Source organism: Typopeltis vanoorti, chromosome 8 (assembly GCF_054136105.1).
Source record: "Typopeltis vanoorti isolate ZY-2024b chromosome 8, IOZ_Tvanoo_1.0, whole genome shotgun sequence".
Classification (NCBI taxonomy): domain Eukaryota; kingdom Metazoa; phylum Arthropoda; class Arachnida; order Uropygi; family Thelyphonidae; genus Typopeltis; species Typopeltis vanoorti.
In genome coordinates this window covers 13741323-13758416 of record NC_143556.1, presented here as the reverse complement: position 1 = coordinate 13758416, position 17094 = coordinate 13741323, and the positions used below count along the sequence as shown (strand labels likewise).

Below are 17094 nucleotides of genomic sequence, written 5' to 3'. Positions count from 1 at the left end.
TACTGTATGTGCAAAACTTTGTTTTGCTTACTTGGGAAAAGGATTGTAACCAAGCATAAAATTTCTTGGTTTCTTTAACGTATTTTACACCCAAGGTAAAAAACTTTCCATATATATATATATATATATATATATAATTTATAGAGTAATTGGCTCGGTTTAATGACATATTTAAAAATATTAACTGACTTAAATACCGAGAAAAAATATAAGAGATTTAATAAAGTTTAACTACTAGTTTCATCAGAAATGCCGACTTCGTCAGGTGAATACGGTACCAGGGAGTAAACAACATATTAAAAATATACTGTACTTTAGACAGACACAGAGTTTAGAACAAGTAGTAGTTGTGTTTGAAATCGAGTCCGAGCATTAGTTCTGGCGTGAAGCACTTTGCGTGTGAATGATATCACGAGTATGTCAAAACTGGATTACAGTGTTATGTGAATCGGGTAGGCTATAACCGAGATTGCTGTTTAGATGGGTAGGGTCGAGAGCTATTTCTTTGGATTCAGAGATATAGCTATCTAATTCATCAGAGCATTGGATGTTTGAAGTTAAGTTCCAGTCTATTTGATGTTGTCATCCTTCAAGATTGGTATTGGCAGAGAATAAAACATGGCTGGATAGGGCACTAGCATGGGTTCTGTTGTAAGAAATGTCACTTTAGTGTTCTTCTAGGCAGAGAGAGAGATGGACTTTTCTGTCTGGCCATAATAAGGTTTGCTGCAACTGCAAATGATTTTGTATACTCCTGGGAATTGAAGAAGGTTGCATTTTACTTTAGGTTGACTAAGGCAAGATCAGAGTTTTGAAAAGGTGGAGAAATATGTTTTAACATTCAATTTCTTCAGGATTTTCGCCAGTTTAAGAGAAAGAGAACTTATATACGGTAAGCAGATGTAGGCTGTGGGGTTTGAGTTATCTTCATTACTATGTTGATCACTAAGACGATTATAGATACTTTTAGGAGAGTAACTGTTAGTTAAGAAAGTCCTTTTGAGGTAACTAAGTTATTCTTGAAGTTCCTCTTCTTCCGACAACAAGGATCTTGCCCAATGAGCTAGTGTGGAAATAATTCCTAATTTTTGAGGGGGATAGTGGTGAGACGAAGCATGTAGGTATCTATCGGTGTGTGTGTTGGCTTTCTAAAGATAGAAATCTTGAGACCATCAGTTGATCTCTAAGTTTTATATCTAGAAAAGCCAAAACACCATTAACTTCTGGTTCAGATGTGAAGTTTATATTTTGATGAAAATTCTTTAAATGATCCAGAAAGGTCTAAGTTTTCTGGGCCATGCTCCCAAATTAGGAAAATGTCGTCCATGTAATACAGCCAGATTTTGGGTTTCAGTATCGCTGAGGAAATAGCTTTTTCTTCAAAATCTTCCAGAAAAACACTGGCTAGCACAAGTCAGTGTTTTTCTGGAAGTCAATCGGACTACCCATTGCCAAAACGCTGTTCTGTTTGTAGATCTTGTCTTCAAATAAGAAGTAGCCTGAAACCAAACAATGAACAAGTAAGGCTAAAATCTTTTTAGATAACTTGTTTTTTTAACTAAGGACTTCCTGGGTAGAACATTGGTGAATAGTGAGACTATGTCGAAGCTGACCATTCTGTCTGCTTCATTAAGTTGGATGTTCATGAGCTTCGAGACAAAATCAGTCAAGTTCTTGATATATGAAAAGGACTTTCCTGTGAGATGTTTCAAGGAGGAAGCGAGATATTCCGAGAGATTGTATGTAGGGAAGTCAATGCTTTCAACTATTGGTCTGAGAGGAGTATTTTCTTTGCAGATCTTCAGAAGGCCATATAAACGGGAAATAAGTGGATGAAGAGAGCAGAGCAATAAGCAAATATTCTAGGTAATTCTGAGGTGAATTTGAGAAGATTATTTGTCTGGTTATGTAGTTCTCTCATGGGGTCTCTTTGAAGTTCAGAGTAAGTATTACAATCTAATAATTCACAGATCTTGAGGCGATAATCGATTCTATTCATGATGACAGTGGCATTCCCTTTGTCGGCTGGCAAAATGATGATACCTTTATTATTCTGCAGTTGATGAATAGCTTTTCTCTCCGAACAGGAGACATTGTCAGTGGAAGGTCTACTGTTGTTGATTCAAATATAGCTTTTGTCCTAAGTAGGTTTGCGTCCTGTGTTGGTATTAGAAGCAGCTTTTTCTATTTTTCAAGAAAAAGTTCTTATTAAGAATAGATCTAGGTGAAAGAATAAAACTAAGACCCTTGGAGAGTACATTTATTTCTGCCATTGTTAGAATATGTAAAGATTTATTAACGACAACATTGTTAAGAGTGTGTGAAGCAATATTATTATCTGAGACCTCCAGGGAGTCAAGGACTCATCAAGGGAGGCAGTAAATTACCCAACCCAGCTATCATACCTTCTCTTAAATTCATTTACACTAGATGCACTTACTACCCCTAAGGGCAAATTATTCCACTCACTCACTCACTGCTCTCTGAAAAAAAAACCTAGCCTTACCCCTTTCTTGACTGAGAACAACCTTAACTTCCATGGATGCCTCTGTGTTCTCTCCCTGCCTTCCATGTAACTAAAAATTTCATCATTTGAAATGCTATAATATCCATCGAAAAGTCTATAGAACTCTATCATATCACCCCTCTTTCTCTTGTTAACCAGAGTCTGTAATCCACATACTCGCATGTCCTCATAATCTAAACCCCATAATCCGGATATAATCTTTGTAACTCTTCTTTGCACCCTTTCCACAGCTTCTTTATCCCCTTGAAACCTGGGAGACCAAATATGCGCACAGTAATCCAAGTGTGGTCTTATCAAAGCCTTATAAAGAGGCAAAATTACTTCCTTATCCTGACATGTCAAGATTTGCTTCAGCATAGAAATTATCCTCCGAGTTGTATTTGCAACTTTTGCTATGTGACCTTTGAACTTTAAATTCTTATCCACCAATACGCCAAGATCCCTTGCCTTTTCGGTTTCTTGTAGCATAACCCCACTAATATAATATGCCGCTGGATCTCTAATCATGCCAAAGTGCATAACTTTACATTTACTAATATTAAACTGAAAGCCATTTTAGTTTGCCCAGATTTCCAGTCTATTCAAATCATTTTGTAATTGCTGAATATCAGCAACATCCCTGATTGCCCTGCCTATCTTTGCATAATCAGCAAACAATTGCAAATCTGATGATAGACAAAGTCATTAATGTATAGATTGAACAATAATGACCCAAGGACTGAACCCTGAGGTACACCACTGGTTACCTTAAATCTGGTATATTCACACCCACTGTATACCACTTTTTGATATCTGTCTGTTAACCATCCCCTGATCCAAGTCAATAGATTATGTTCCAATCCCATATTCTTCAGTTTACGCAATAGCCTATCGTGTGGTATCCTATCAAATGCCTTAGAAAAGTCCAATGTTATCATAGTGTATAAATTTCCTTTATCCAACTCAGCCGTAACATTGTTATAAAATATGAGCAAATTGCTAAAACATGACCTTCCTTTAGTAAACCCATGCTGTTCTCTGCAGAGTATAGAATGATTGTCTACCCATTTCTGTATGCGAGTTCTTACTAACTTCTCTAAAATCTTCACTACCACATTAGTATCAAAGAATATAATATAATACCGATCTATTAGTATTTCACTACAGAAATACTAATAGATTGGTAGTTAGACACATCAGTTTTTGCACCACCCTTGTGCAATGGAACTATATTACATTCCTTCCATTCCTGTGGTATCATTCCTGAGCTGAGACTCAAGTTATACAAATGTGATTGAAAGGCCTAGCCAATCGAGCTGAACATTCCTTTAACAAATGGGCAGATATTCCATCTGTCCCTATTGACAAATTCTTATCCAGGTTATGCAAAAGCTCTTCAACCTCATTTTCATGAACCTCTAACTCTTCATCCAACATAGCAGTAGCACTGTGTATCATACTACACATATATCTGGTTGATATATCTTAGCAAAGTGGGCACTCATTAACTGAACAATCTCCTTAGCTTCCAACACTTATGTACCATCTGCATTCAATAAAGTTATTCTTTCACATTCATTCTTTCTTTTGCTTGCGGCATAACGATAAAATTCTTTTGGATTGCCTTTAGCTTGCATGGCCAATTTCTTTTCATACTCCGTTTTAGCTTTTTTCACAATAATCATTACTTTTCTGGCATGAATTTTATATACTTCATAACTCCTCACACTCTTATTCTCACAATACTCTTTCCACATCATCTTCTTCTTGTGGATTTCGAGCTTAATAAGGCTGCACATCCATTTCACACCCATCCTATTTACTCTTCGAACACTAGGGATACATTCAGATACCACCTTATTCAAGCACTTTTTCAAAGATTCCCATGCATTGCTGACATTTTTTCCATTTAGTAACTGATACCATCGGACCAAAGATAATATTCTTTTAAGTTGATCATAATTTCCAGCTTTGTAATTCAGCATGTAGCCTGATTTAATCAGAGTTTCAATACAAGTAGATACTTCCCAAGAAAGCACAGCATTATCACTCTCACCAATTGGTGGTAAAATAGCCATACTTGTAACAGAGACCCATTCTGATGCTATAAGCAAATCCAACACTCTTTGACCTAGAGTTCCTTCTTTCACATGCTGCTTGAGAAAGTTATCCTACAACAATTCAATAAATTCCTGTTCTTTCTGATCAAGAGATTTCTCTTCTACCAATCAATGTTTGGAAAATTAAAGTCACCCATAATGATCATTCGCTTGGTATCCATAAGGCTAAATTGGCGATGCATTTCTTCGTCCCCTACAACTGAGCTACCAGGCCTGTAGCAACACCCCACCATATATTTCATTCTGTTAACCTCCACTTCACACCAAATAAACTCATCGCTACACGGGACATTGTTGCCATCATTGTTTTCTGGTATTTCTACCCTAACTGGACTTAAGTCATCTGATATCATTAGTAGCACTCCTCCTCCTCTTCACCTATCTCTTCTGTTATTCCTAAAAATAGTATATCCGTTACACTCGATCACACTTACCATATCTGATTCTGATAGCCAGGTTTCACTAATGCTAACAATCTTAGGCCACATCGTATTCAATAAAGCAACAAACTCAACCCCTTTGTTTCTAATGCTCCTGGCATTTGTGTATAGACATAAAAAATTACGACCTAGCCTATTCTTATAATTAGATATGCAATGTATTTGGTCTTGTTCTAGAATTTTCTCTTTTTCCTCCCCAGACATACTTAAAAGATCCGAACCCAAAGCATATTTTGCCAGTCCTACGCCACATACATAACCATGTTCAAAGGTATTTATATCTTTATCATGTTTGTATACCATAGCTGAACTTTCACACATATTTTCCCCATTCCTCCCTTGAATGGGAGGAATTATATTAGAGGATAAACCTTGCATACGTTTGAGGGAATCAAATTTTCTAATCAGCTTATATTTATTGATGTTTTGGGTTCTAGTGCAAAAAGTGCACTAATAGATTTATTCTCGTTCCAAGATATATTGTCTAACGAAGACACTAGGCTGTTTTCTAACGTACCTTTTTTCGAGAATAAAGAAGCTAAACTATGTTTGGTATCCATAATCCTTTCTGCTAAAAGTTCTAGTTTGGCCTTGCGTTAAATAATGTGCAATCGTCTTGTATGGATGGACTCTTTAAATTGTAAGAACTTAGGGATGATTGAATGGAACTTACATCTTTTAAGAACACAAGTTAGGGTCTTCTGGTACTCTTTTATGAGATGTTGAATATCTTCGTCAGGAGGAGTATGGTTATTTATAGAGTAATTGACTCAGTTTAATGACATGTTTATAAATATTAACTGACTTAAACACCAAGAAAAAATATAAGAGATTTAATAAGGTTTCACTACTAGTTTCATCAGAAATGCCGACTTCATCAGGTGAATACAGTACCAGGGAGTAAACAACATCTTAAAAATATATTGTACTTTAGACAAACACAGAGTTTAGAACAAGTTTCTCCACTTTTCCAAAACTCCGATCTTACCTCAGTCAACACTGGTATGAATGAATGAATTGTGTTGTCGTCAATTGGAAATTTGCCGAACTTTTCAAACAACCCTCGTAAACAGAATGAGAGAGGAAAGATTAGCAAAACAAGTGCTCTCTGCCAGGTTGGCAGGAAAAAGATCCAGAGGAAGGCCAAGATATAGGTAGATTGATATGGTAAAAAGTGTCTCCTTCTTCTTTGAGTGCCATCTCCTATCGGATGTCAGCAACCACCTTGGCAAATTTTGAGTGATCTTCAGCCACTCTAAACAGTCCCTCAGAGCTCATGCCAGTCCACTGTCTGATGTCTGCCAGCCAAGATTTTCTTCATCTTCCTTGTCCTCTTCTTCCATTTATTTTCCCCTTTATAAGCAATTGAAGTATTTTATATTTTTCATTACGAAGTAGGTGACCAAGATATGCAGTTTTCCTTCTTTTTATGGTATCTAAAAGTTCGCGTGATTTCCCCATTTGTTCCAGTACTTACTGATTGGGCGTTTTTGCTGTCCATGGGATTTTTAACATTCGTCTGTATAACCACATCTCAAAGGCTTCAGGTTTTTTTATTGATGTTGTCTTCAAGGTCCAAGTTTCTGCACCGTACAGCAGTACAGACCATACATAGCATTTAACCATGCATACTCTAAGCTCTAAGTTTAAGTTGCAGTTACACAGTGTTGATTTCATCAGGAAAAAATTTTTTCTTCCCATTTCAATTCTAACTTTTATTTCCATTTCTGGATTGAATTCTTCATTTAACCAGCTACTTAAACTCTGTCATCACTCTTTCTATTCGTTTCCCATTTAAAGAAATTGATGAATTAAGAATTGGTTTCTTGCTTATGACCATGAATTTAGTTTTGGTGATATTTATTTTTAATCCCATTTTTTCACTCTCTTCATTCACTAGTTCCAGAAGATTTTGAAGATCCTGAATATTATCAGCCAGGAGAGCTGTGTCATCAGCATATCAGATGTTACTGATGATTTCACCATTTACATTAATCCCTTCCTCTCTTCCTTTTAAGATTTTTTGAAATATGGCTTCTGAGTATATGTTAAAAAGAAGAGGTGACAGCACACATCCTTGCCTTACTCCTCGTTTGATGTTAATGGGGTCTGTAATAATGTCATCAACTTGAACAGATGCCTTTTGGTTCCAATATAAGTTTTGAATGGTCCTGATGTCTTTGCCGTCTAATCCAATACTCTTTAATAGTGTAATCATTTTAGTATATTGGACATTATTAAATGCTTTTTCAAAGTCAATGAAGCAAATGAATACTTCCTTGTTTTGATCAACACATTTTTGGAATAAGAATTGAGAGCAGAAAAGAGCCTCTCTTGTTCCCAAATCGCTTCTAAAGCCAAACTGGGTATCACTGATGGTGTTTTCACATTTTCTGTATATTCTTTTTTGAATTATTTTTAGGAACATTTTGAGAACATGACGCATTAGGCTGATCATTCTATAGTCATTACAAGTTTTCACATTTGCATTTTTAGGTAGCATGATGAAGGTCGACTGTAACCAGTCATGTGGGAATATGCCTGTATCGTAGGCCTTATTAAATAGCTTTACTAATATAGCAATGTTGTCACCTTCTAATAACTTTACTATTTCTGCTGGTATTCTATCAGGGCCTAAGGCTTTACCATTTTTAGCTGAGTTCGGCACACATTCTACCTCTGATCTTAGAATGCATGGACCGTCCATCTGTTCATAAGCATTTTCTGGGTTCTGTCTGTTATCAGGAAAGAGTTCTTCTATATATTTCACTCATTCTTGTATTTTGTCATCTTTTTCTGATTATTTCTCTCTTTTTGTTTCGAAGAACACAGTTGTTTTTTCTTAAATATACCTGAGGTCTCTTTCAGCTTTTTGTGTAGATTAAAACTGTCATGGTTTTCTTGTAGAATTTCAATTTCTCTACATTTTTCATTCATCCAGATTTCTTCTGCTTCTTTGATCTTGCCTTTAATAATTTTTTGAACCTCTTTATATTTTGTTGGACTGCGATTTTTATATAATCTGCGTTGATCCATGAGAGAAAGAATTTCACCAGTTATCCAATCTTTCTTTTTTACTACTCTATCAGGACACAAGGTATTGGTACATTTCTCTATGAACACAGATTTTAATTTGTCCCATGATTCATCAACCCTCATGATGTCATCATTATTGATAAGTGCTAGCTCTTGATTCAGATCTCGACTCAATTTGTTTCTTATCTCTGGGTTTTTTAACTTTCCTAAATTAAACCTTTTTTTTTGTTGATGTTTCTGAAGTATAGCTTTCAGTCTAATTTTTAACATTGTCACCAGTAGATTATGATCAGAAGTAATATCCTCACTACGATAAGTTTTTGTGCTCTTTATGGAACTTTGAAATTGTTTATTAATTAGCAAGTAATCAATTTGGTTTCTGACAATATTTGTATTATTATCTTGTGGTAATTGCCAAGTATATAGCCTTCAGGATGGTAGCTTAAACCATGTGTTTGTGACTATTAGCTCCTCTTCTTGGCAGAATTGAATAAGACAGTCTCCTCTCTCTCATTTCTTGTTCCCAGTCCATGTTTGCCAACTATATCTCCACTTCTACCTTTCCCAACTGAAATCACCCATGATGATGTTAATATCATTTTTTTGTGTTTTTCATTAGTTCTTTTAATTGGTCATAAAATTCTTCGATCTCGGTATCACTCTTGTCAGCAGTAGGGGCATAGACCTGTATGAGATTAAAATCTAGTGGTTGACCCTATAGTTTTAATAACATCATCCTTAGTGCCTTAGAAGATAAAAATATAAGATCTGATAATGTTGGAGCCTTGACAGGTAACAAACTGATTTGAAGGAAAATTGTAGATAGGAAGGTAATAATGATGTAAATTTTTCATGTAGTACTATCATATCCTGTACACTCCTTGAGGGTAAATGGCAGGAATTTGATGATGATGAGAAATAGAAATCCTGAGAAAGGATATGGAAGGAATGGTGCAGGTTCTCAGAGAATGGAAGGAAGTTAAGATAGTGCCATTGTATAACGATGGTTATAGAATGGAGGTATCAAATTATAGGATTATAGGCCTGTTTGTATTTCTTCTGTAGTTGTTAACATTTTGGAAAAATTGGTAAAAACTCATACAGAACTTTTTGCAATAGAGTAACAAGAACAGTAGATGAGGGTAAGACATACACTGCTGCCATTTTCTTGAATTTTTCCAAGGCATTTGTCAGGGTGCCACATGATAAGTTGATTTTTAAGTTGCTTCATATGGGTTTAGATATCAGGTTAGTGGATTGGAATAGTAATTGGCTCTCTGATAGATACCAGAGAATTTTATATTGGGGAGCAGTATCAGGGAGTAGGAGGGTTACAAGTGGAGTTCCACGGGGTTCAGTCCTGGGACCACTGCAGTTCAGTTGTTTGCAAATGATGTGAAGCTTGGGAGGATTATTAGCAATAGTGCCAATGTTTTGGCTCTTCAAGAGGATTTGAATAAAGCTGGAAATTTGGGCAAATGAATGGGGATATCAGTTTAATGCAACTAAATGTAAGGTTTTAAAATTTGGGATGCCTCATACTCACTTAGTGGAGTTATGCTGGAAGAAGCAAGAGATCTTGGGGTGATTGTGAATAGCGATTTTAAATTATGAAAACATATTGCAAAGGTTGACATCTCAGGGAATTGCAGCAATGTTGAAGAGAACATTGACCACGAGAGATAAAAGTGTGCTGATGCCATTGTATAAAGCTTTGATCAGACCACATCAAGATTTCTGTGCTCAGATCTGGTCACCAGGATTTGAAGGAGATGAAGTGACCTTGGAATGAATATGTTTTACAGTCCTGATATCAGGACTGTAAACATTGATTATGAGAATAGACTGAGGGTATATGGACTGTAGAGTTTACTGGATAGAAGGCAAAAAGGGAATGCAATATGGTTGAGACATTTAAACTGTTTTAGGGTTATCATATTAAAAAGGAGATTTCTGATATGGTAGAGTGAGGGAAAGGAGCAAGGACAAGAGGCCATCCCTGGAAGTTGCAAAAGAAGGAGGGGAGTAAAAGGGTAAGATACAAGTTTTTGCATCGAGAGCGGTGGGAGCATGGAATGCATTGCATGAGAGGGTGGTGAACATGCAGACTGTGAATGATTTTAAGGAGTAGTATGATAGACTTTGTGTTGTCTCCACCCACAATGAGTCTTATGACTCCATGGAGGTTAGGAAAATAATGATAATAATATTTTCTAGCATTATTACATGCACACTATACATCCCCGATTTCAGAATATAGTCATACTCTCACTACAGCAAACACCATCATAACAAACTGCTGAAAAGTCCCAACCAACTCCATTAACATAATGCTATTCTAAAGAAAATTCACTCTAGCAAACTTTCTAACATAATATAACAAATCATTCCTGCAGTTCCTAACAGTGCTACAATGAGAGGCAACTGTAATTATGCGCTGTACAAGTTTTTTCTCTCAGATATTCCAACTCATTTGATGATATAAGTATGACATCAGTCTGCTTCCCAAAACAGCAGAGACATACACAAAATTGCACAACCTAGTGGGAAGTACATTGATAGTGAAACCAGATGTGGCATCATTCTGATGATTGATGTGCCGATAAGCAGAACACTAATAACCCTTTCACAGCAAATTTCAAAAATATTAATCAAAAACAGAAGCAAACTAAGTAAAGGCGATCAAAAAATGCCACATATTACACAATGAAAACAATAAAAATAATCAGGCATCGTCAAAAAATGCACACAACAAAAATAAACTTGATAAAATATATAAAACATCACATTTACTTATAAAAGCAACCAAGCAGATAACAAGCAACATAGAGGTTTATCCTCATCATCAAATTCTTGATATGTACCCTCAGGTGATGTACACGATAATTATCATAGTACTACATGAAAAAGTTATACCATTACTAACTTCCCATAAATAATTTTCCTCCAAATTAATCTGTTATCTGTCAAGACTAATATTATCAGATCTAATAGTTCTGTCTTTTAAGGTGTTTTTTTCATCAATCCATCTATATACTGGTATTCCTCTGGACCTTTTCCCTGCCAACCTGGCAAAAAAAAACACTTGTTTTTATTAAACAATATTTTTTCTTGACCACAGAAGCTATGTAAGTTGACTATTTGGGAAATGTTGATCAAGTATCTGAGAAAAAACTATTTTAATACCAACTAGTTTCACCAACTTAAGCTGTTGGCATCTTCAGGGTACAGAATTCGAAATTACAATTCAAAAACTCTTAAGATCTCCAAAAGACTTCCATCCTTTCTTTAAATATGCTGGAGTTTACAATATCCCATGCTCGTGCGGTTTAAGTTACATCGGCCAAACTTCAAGAAGCCTTCAGATAAGACAGAAAGAACACATTGGATATGTCAAAAACAACAGACAAGATATATCAGGCTTATCTTCCCATTTCTCCAGAACCAACCATGTCATTGAGTGGGATAAAAGCTGTATTCCTTACATAGAAGAGGATTACCGCTCTCGTATTTTTAAAGAAGCCACAACAGTCGCCCGTTCTGTAGAAAATCTTAATAGGAACCAAGGTTTAATCTTATCCGAGATCTGGAAGATCCTAATTAGATCTCTAAACACACAAGAAATGAACTTTAGTACCAACTATAAAATGTTCCTAAACAATAAGTGAAATCATGTACGTGCCACATTAGTATTGCACACATTCAGTGTTGTTTTGTAATTTATAATTAGAATTCTGTTAATGTCTAGTCTGTAAAATGGTTTGTTAGTTTTAGTGTCTATCATCAGTTCTGTACCCTGAAGATGCCAACAGCTTAAGTTGGTGAAACTAGTTGGTATTAAAATAGTTTTTTCTCAGATACTTGATCAACTTTTCCCAAACAGTCAACTTACATAACACTTGTTTTGCTAATCTTTCCTCTCTCACATTCTGTTTAGATGACCATACCACCTGACATTAGCTCTATTAACACATCCCCAAATGCTAACAATGGCGAATTCTTCCTAATATCCTCATTTTTAATGTGATACTGCAATTGATGCCATCTGTTAACTTCTCTAATCTTGCTCAGAACTCTCATATCAGAGGTCTCCAATCTTTGATCAAGTCTTTTATTTCTAACCCAGTTCTCAGATCCATAAGTTAAAATTGGTTTGAACACTGTCTTGTACACAACCAATTTAGTATTTTGACTAATTTCTTTCTTATTCCATATAAAGTTATTCAGCTGGCTTCCTACCATACCAGCTTTACTAATTCTGTTGTCTATTTCCATATTTAATTTACTATCTTCACTAAATATTGTGCCTAAATAGCTGAAATGTCTTACTTGTTCTATAGGTTCACTATTCAAGATACAGTTGAGGCTTTCAATGTTTCTGCCTATTTTCATTGTCTGTCCTTTTATTGCTGATTTTCATACTAAATTTATTACAACAGTTATTCAATTTAGTCAGGGGAATTTTGAAGACTTGTGCTGGATTTATTCAGAAATATAACACAATCTGCATATAGTAAAGAGCTAAGATTAACATAATCAATTTTGGTATCAGATTCAATACCGCTTTTCTTCATAATGTGATCCATATAGATAACGAATAACAGGAGATAATGTGCACCCTTGTCACACACCTGATTTAACATCAAGCCATCTTTTTGCACCTCTTTCAATTCTAAATGCTGACTTATAACTCAAATATAGACTAAGTAACGCTTGATTTAAAGCCCCATTGACAATTTATAACTGTAGCATAATGAATAGCTTCTCTCTTGGCACCTTGTCATATGCCTTTAGTAGGTCTACAAAACTTAATACAGATCTTTGTTATATTCCCATGATTTCTCAATGATTTGTCATAAAGTGAAACTCTGATCCTAACAGCCTCTATTTGGCCAGAATCCAACTTGTTCTTCAGCTAGCTTCTCTTCCACAATTCTTCTCAACTGTTTCTCAAGTATACTTGCACGAATCTCACCAGGAATACTCAGTAGGAAAATACCTCTAATTCTCACATTGTTTTATTTCCCTTTTTACAGATGGGTACTATGACAGCTCTGCTCCAATCATCTGGAATTCGACCAGGTTTTCTGAATTACACAATGCAGATTTATTCTAAGCATTGTAATAACACGTGTGAAGGATGATTAGTGAGGCAAGTGTGTATAATAGAATGATTTCAGGTAGGGTGAGATGGGTAGGTGTTTTTGAGATGGGTGTTTGTCTTTCAGTTTGGCCAGAATCCAACTTGTTCTTCAGCTAGCTTCCCTTCCACAATTCTTCTCAACTATACTTGCACGAATCTTACCAGGAATACTCAGTGGGAAAATACCTCTAATTCTCACATTGTTTTATTTCCCTTTTTACAGATGGGTACTATGACAACTCTGCTCCAATCATCTGGAATTTGACCAGGCTTTCTGAATTGTGCAATGCAGGTTTATTCTAAGCATTGTAATAACACATGTGAAGGATGATTAGTGAGGCAAGTGTGTATAATAGCATGATTTGAGGTAGGGTGAGGTGGATAGGTGTTTTAGAGATGGGTGAGTGGGGTTTTGTTGAGGTAGAGAAGGTGAATGTGTATTAGGTTAGTTCATGGGCCACATGTGTTTGGTTCTTGGTGCCCATGTTTCTGGTATGTTTTTTTTTTTTTTTTTTTTTAATGTTTCGGTCTTTTTTGTTTGTTTTACTAACTTTAAAAACGGTCAAGTTAACTATCTGAAGACCGCGGCCATCGAGACCTAACCTGACCACAGGTCTATCATCTTTCTATCATCTCATATTTCTCGCGAAAATTGTTGCAGCTGTTTCTTTTCTTTCTCCACCCCCCCAAAAAAAAACATGTCTGATTTGGTCACTCCAATATTTTTGTCTTACTCCTTGCTTTTCCTCTCAATTTTCATACATTCACAAAGTCCAACCCCATGCCCTAGCCGAAAGAACACGTGTCAGGTGGTAGTGGAATTAGTTGGCTATGCCTGATGAATGAAATTAATTACGAATCCCCAATGTTCTGGCTAACAGGGATGTTTGCCAGAACATTGGGGATTCGTAATTAATTACCTAGCCAGTTGGTACTGGATTTATTTAAGCTAAAAGGGAACAAGGGATTCTCGTCGTACAAAGTGACAACATACACCCCCACGGACTACCGTCGTTAACATGCATAGTGAAGAGTGCAATATGCACAGAAAACTAACAAATAACTGTGATCGATAAGTACAGGCACAGACCAAGAATGACAGCACAAATAATCAACCATGATAATACAGTAATTAATGTGAATCAATTAAATCATGGCCACTTACTTTCTTTCATATTTATGGAGTGAATAACAGTTAACAGCTCACTCCACAAACATATCTCACTTACATATTGTAACACTAAAAAAACTTTAATCACCGGCTTTCAATAAGCATAGTAATAGAGTAACAGCGCAACCTATACATTTGCAACTTGATATGCATATTAATATTAAAACATGAAAATTATTCAATGTATGCAATACACTCCAGAACAAAACGCCTTCAATTAAAGTGCAAAGTAAGACGAAATCCTTTTGTCTAAATTAAAATATTTTTTAATTTATTTAATATATTTAATTAAATAAAATTTTTAAAAACAACTAGGACTCTCTAAAAGTTAGATAGGATTAAAAAAGGACTCAAATACTCCCCGTAAGTGAATAAAAGGGTTAACTGATTTTTTTTATTTTATTCTTCTTTATAAGACCTTGTTGCGTCCACATCTGGATTAATGTGTTCGGGTCTGGTATTATTATTATTATCATTATTATTATTTGTCACCTCCAGGGAGTCCAAAGACTCATCGAAGGAGGGCAACCACTCTACAACTCTGTCTGTCTCTACCACTCACAATCCACCAACTGACCGCAACTACACCAACGCCATCTATCGCCGACCACCACCACTGGTATTTCCACAGACAATCACAAACATCCATGCCCACGCGGGATTCGAACCCGCAGCCTTTTGGCTGGGGAGCGAGCGGATACGCTAACCACTCGGCCAGCCAGGATCTTATGAGGATGAGAAAGCGGTAGAAAAGATTCAGACACGAGCGGCTAAAATGATAAGTGGGCTGTTGAACATTATTTATGAGGATAGATTGAGGGTTTGTGGATTGCAGAAGTTAGTTGACAGGTGAAAATTACAGTATATGATACAATTGATGTAGGGGAAATGTTTCAGCACTTAGCTAGAAGGGGAAGGGCAAGAGGGTTTTTCTTGAAATTGAGTAAAAGTATAATTAGTATGGGAGTCAGGACTAGATTTTTAACTTGGAGAGTTGTGAATGAATAGAAGGGGTTGGAAGAGTCAGCTGCAAGCACTTTGTCTCTTAATGTGTTCAAGGAAAGGTAGAATTATAGATTCAATCGATAGTTTGGATCTCCAGCGATGAGTTTTTAGAATTCATGGAGGAGCCTGTACAACAAGAATAATAATTTTTAAATAATAATAATAATGATATTTTCGTGTATTACATAGTAATATCATTATAAGGCCTATGTAGCTCAGTGAAAGTGGCACTTGCATTTTCTGCGCATTTATAAGTCTAGAGTGGAGGAACTTTTTCTAAGTCTTTCTTCGACCGTTTCCTGAGTTAGTCGATCTCTGGCATGGGCAAGTGGTTTTTTCTCCTGGAAGCATGGCTTTTTCATCCCATAAACTTAAGAAAATTACCTGGAACCCACATTATAGACTGCAACATATCCTGTTAAGGTTATGCCAAGAGAGAGAGAGCAGCACTTCTTTGCCAGTCTTTTCATCGGTAGCTGCCTATAATTAGTGACAGACATGGGCCAGCTATCGCTGATCGGCTACGGCAGAAATTGAAATGCCCACTCAATCTGCAAAAAGCTAGATAGGGTTTAAAGGCCTCACATACTCCCTATAAGGGAATAAAAGTTATTAGAATATTATTATCAGTAGTAGTACATTATATTTTCATATGTTACAATGTAATTTTATATTATTACTGAAATAAGAGAGCCCTTAGTATCCTCAACAAAGGTTGAAACCAGCCTGGGTAGTGACCCCCCCCCATAATGTATAACATCATACATGTCCGCTAGGAGATGTGTTTTACATTATGGGAAATACTAAAGACAGTGATCGGAGCTTACTGCACTTTTATTACGAGTTGCCCCTGTCATGAAAGGTGTGCATATGTTTGGATCTGACAAAACGTTTATAGTTTCTATTTATATTCGGCACGAAACTCTTATGGTTTCTCTATTCGGCTTTGATAATGTTGGATTTAATATCCACTTATGGTAATTTGAATAATTATTAATTATATTATTACATTTTACATAGTACTATTCATATATTATAATATTATTAGTAATATTAGTAAGAGTTTTATTTATTTTATTTTTTATTTGAATTTTTTTGACAATGACATGGTTTATTATCATGCAGACTATTTACATATACAGGTATCCCTTGATTAACTCGATTAATTAATCTCTCGATGTTACCGCGTATATCAAAATCGCGTCAATCAAATGTAATAATCAATAGCAAAAATTACAATTCGTCCATGATCGATTACTGTATTGATAATTCGTTTCATATGGTACTCTTTTAGGAAAGATAAAAAAATGAATGCAAAGTAAATGTTTAATAAATGCTTATACCTAGTTACTGCAATTTTTTTTATCAAAAAGAAGTTATCAAGAGTCGTTTGAAGAGTTTTAGTTTTTTTCTTATCATCATAAATTCTACGATAACAAGCCAGATGACTCTCTAGACTTCTGCAAAAAAGCAATCTTCGATTAACATCTGGATCCATAACTTGCTGCTTAAGCGATTCTAAACTGCGAAAGATTCCATCCAGTTCTGTGATTATTATCACCTTTGGAACCTGATCTTTACATTCTATTTGTTCGTTGTCTTGATATGCGCGTTTTTGTTCAATTTCTAGAAGACCGGTGTCAGTGAAAACTTTTGAATTTGAATCCAATAAT

General features: G+C 35.7%; 1 protein-coding gene across 1 annotated transcript in view; it reads right to left on the bottom strand.

Annotated features, from left to right (window-relative positions):
* Window positions 1-14461, bottom strand: part of Hen1 (Hen1 methyltransferase) — an 86207-nt gene extending 71746 nt beyond the window's left edge. The window contains exon 1 of the mRNA XM_090396522.1: window positions 14411-14461. The gene's annotated coding sequence lies outside the window, so the exon portion shown is untranslated. The remainder of the gene's footprint in view (window positions 1-14410) is intronic.
* Window positions 14462-17094: the final 2633 nt, after the last annotated feature.